This window comes from Bison bison, unplaced genomic scaffold, assembly GCF_000754665.1.
Source record: "Bison bison bison isolate TAMUID 2011002044 unplaced genomic scaffold, Bison_UMD1.0 scf7180017864266, whole genome shotgun sequence".
NCBI classification, from domain to species: Eukaryota; Metazoa; Chordata; class Mammalia; order Artiodactyla; family Bovidae; genus Bison; species Bison bison.
Window position 1 is genome coordinate 920,780 of NW_011494838.1, and position 3,234 is coordinate 924,013.

Consider the following 3,234-nt stretch of genomic DNA (forward strand, 5'->3'; position numbering starts at 1 on the left):
ACCCCGTGGACGGCAGCCCGCCAGCCTCCTCTGTCCATGGAATTTCCAGGCAACAACACTGGAGTGGGTTGCCACGCCCTCCTCCAGGGGACCTTCCCGACCCAGGGATCAGACCTGTGTCTCCTGCGCTGGCCGGCAGGTTCTTCACCACTGACACACCCAGGAAGCCCCATTTACGGCCCTGAGCACACATTTTCCCCCACAGGAAATAGTTGTAAATATTTTAAGAAGGCACTAGGAATGTTTCCATACATTCTCCTTTTTCTTTAAATGAAGACCTTATATTTTAAAGGAGATGTTAGGCTTACAAGAAAATTGAAAGTACAGAGACGTCCCTGCTCCCCAGTTGTTGAAATTGCTTAAATCTGTAATATTTAATGACTTCAGATTTTTATTATGAAATAAAATATGCAAAAAATACCTAAAAGCCAATTGACAGCTTAATACATTATTATAAAGAAACTCATGAAAACCACCAAGATCAGGAAATAGATGTTGTCATAATCATCTCAAAGGCGAAAAAAATGGCTTTCCTAGTGGCTCAGATGGTAAAGAATCTGCCTGCAATGCAGGAGATCCAGGTTCGATGCCTGGGTCAGGAACATCTCCTGGAGAAGGGAATGGCAACCAACTCCAGTATTCTGGCCTGGAGACGCCCATGGACAGAGGAGCCTGGCGGGCCACAATCCATGGGGTTGAAAAGAGTCAAACACGACTGAGTGACCAACACTTCCACTTTTTCACTTTTCATAATCATCTCAAAAGCCCTCCATGTGCCTCTTTTCAATCTCCACCTATAATCTAATCTCCTTGTTGGTTTTTTAATATCTCTCTCCTTACTTTCTAAAGCAAGATACAAATGACTTTTGCCGGTTTTACAGCATCCATCTTCTGTTAAAATGGCATATGGCGCTCAACTCCGTGTCAACCACTGACCAGGCGGGGGCCTGATCTGTTTCCTGGCGACTGCCGGTGGCGAGCACCTGAGCTCACGTGGGCCGGTGAGCTGACCCCTCCTCCTCAGGCACCATCCTCTGGCTGAGGCAGCTTCCAGGCGAGCAGCATTGACCCTGAAACCCAGGTGCCCCACCCCTGGGCTTGCTCAGAACCTGCCCAAAGGCGGTTCTTCCCTCAACCCCAGCTCAGACTGCTGTCCTTCCACGGCCAGGGGCCTCAGTCCCCCCAGGGCTGGTGGGCACGGCGGGGCGGCTGCACGCAGCCAGCATGGGGCTGGTCTCGGGGAAGCAGGGGGATGTCCGGCTGGCCGGGCTCCAGGCCCACAGCCCAGCCCCCACGTCCCCCTCGGCCACCATCTCTGTCGGCCTTTGCCCACACGCCCTTCTGCAGCCGCCCCACCCGGGTCTCGGGGCTCCAGCTCCCGGCGATCCTGAAACACCCAAGCGCAAGTGCGGGGAAGTGTCTTCCACCTCACACGGAAATGTCACGTGACATCTGTCACTGGAAGGAAGAGCTGAGCCCTTCTCCCCAATCCCCTCCATGACCCATGAGACCCGCAGGAGACCATCAGTGATGCGGACTCAGCACAGCTGTGAAAGTTCAAAGGGTCTTGTTACAAGCTCTGACAGGTTTGGCAACTTTAAAAAAAATCAATTCTTAATCTTCCCGATCTATTTTCTCATGGTATTTCCATGGACAGTCATGATGCTCCTGCAAAGACCCCTCATATGACTTCCAGGTCCCTTCAGGACCCCATCTTGTATCCCGCCTGGGCCCAGGGCACCACGGGCTGCACAGCTGTCCACAGCATTTCCAGCCAGAGCCAGAAACGTTGGGGGGTAGGGCGGGGGCTGCAGCTTTCTCCTGGGAGCTCACCCCGCCCTGCCCGAGACTCTCAACAAGGTGGCCAGCTCGGTCCCCAGGACAGCACCCAGCCGCGGGGAAGAGAGACGAGCCCTCTCTGAATACCCCCGAGTTGCCCTTCCCCTTTCCCGTTTCTCTGTGAAGGGCCCAGCCCCTCGGGGACCCGCCTCCCAATCGGCTCATGAAAGGAAGACCCGTGCTCTGTTTGGGAACGTGGCCCGTTTATTGGAACCGAAGGCATCGTTACATAGTGCAAATGTCTCTTTGGTGATGGGCTGATTACAGTGAGCAGGAGGGCACTTGCTGGCAGCAAACATCTGGTTGGAAGGGCCAGTGGGCACACACACACCGCGTCCAGTGGGCACGCACGCACCGCGTCCTCATGGGGCTGCTGCCCGGCGCGCACGGCCCACCCCAGCCGCAGAGCTTCCCGGTGGCTCAGACGGCCGCCCCGCGGGCAGGACAAAGCCACCCCAGTCCCCACGTCCTCCGCACGAGGGCGCCTTCAGACTCCACACGCTCCAGACTGCGGGATCTCATACCTGAGCAACTTACATAACCATCTACCTCAGACAAAGCGAACCGTTTCCTGTCTGCAGAGATGGGTGCCAAGGCCTGATTGTTTACCCAGCCTGCCTGCTGTGTGAAGAGAAGCCCTGTGCCTGGGAACACTGGAGCTTGTACTATCCGATCACCAGTGATGTGCGCTCAGAAGTCCAGCCGACCGTGTGTAGAGCTGCTGCCCGCCCCCCCGGCTGGAATGCGACCCAGCAGGCACTGGGGTCTCCTCTGCGGGGAGAAGGCGGGCCGTGCTGGGACCAGGCTTCCAACGTGCCTGGCACCTGCTGGACTCCTCCTGGAGACCTGCCTCCTCTCCCCCGCGCCCGTGACAGGCTGCACATGGTACCACCAGCTCCGGACTCGCCCACGTGGCCGAGGTGGCCGGGTCCCCAGAGGGCTCCCAGGAAGCGCGGGCGGGCACCGTGTCTGCACCCAGCACAGGGCCCGGCTGGCGCTGGACACTCAGGTCTGAGCACTGAGCAGGAGACCCAGGGACCTGTTTCTCAGAACACAGACCACTTTGCATTTGGAACCAAACAGGAGGTTCTGGTCGAGTAAAAAGACAGAGACCGTGAGGTATGGAAGTTGTTTCTCACTGAATCCTACGAGAACTCGAGCGGAGTGGATGTGCTGTTTCTGCCGTATCTAAAGCTAAAACGTGGGTGAAGTTTCATCCAACGTCACACGCGGCGGGGAAACGAGTGAGGTATAGGGACCGGCTGCTTTTCTTGAACGCACTCTCACAACCTGAAGTCAGAAAGTCCCCGACACTCGCGTTCCTCCCGTCGGAACAGGGATCGAGAGCGTGGTGGCTCGTCCGTGGACTCTGGCGGGCGAAGCCAGGCGGCAGAG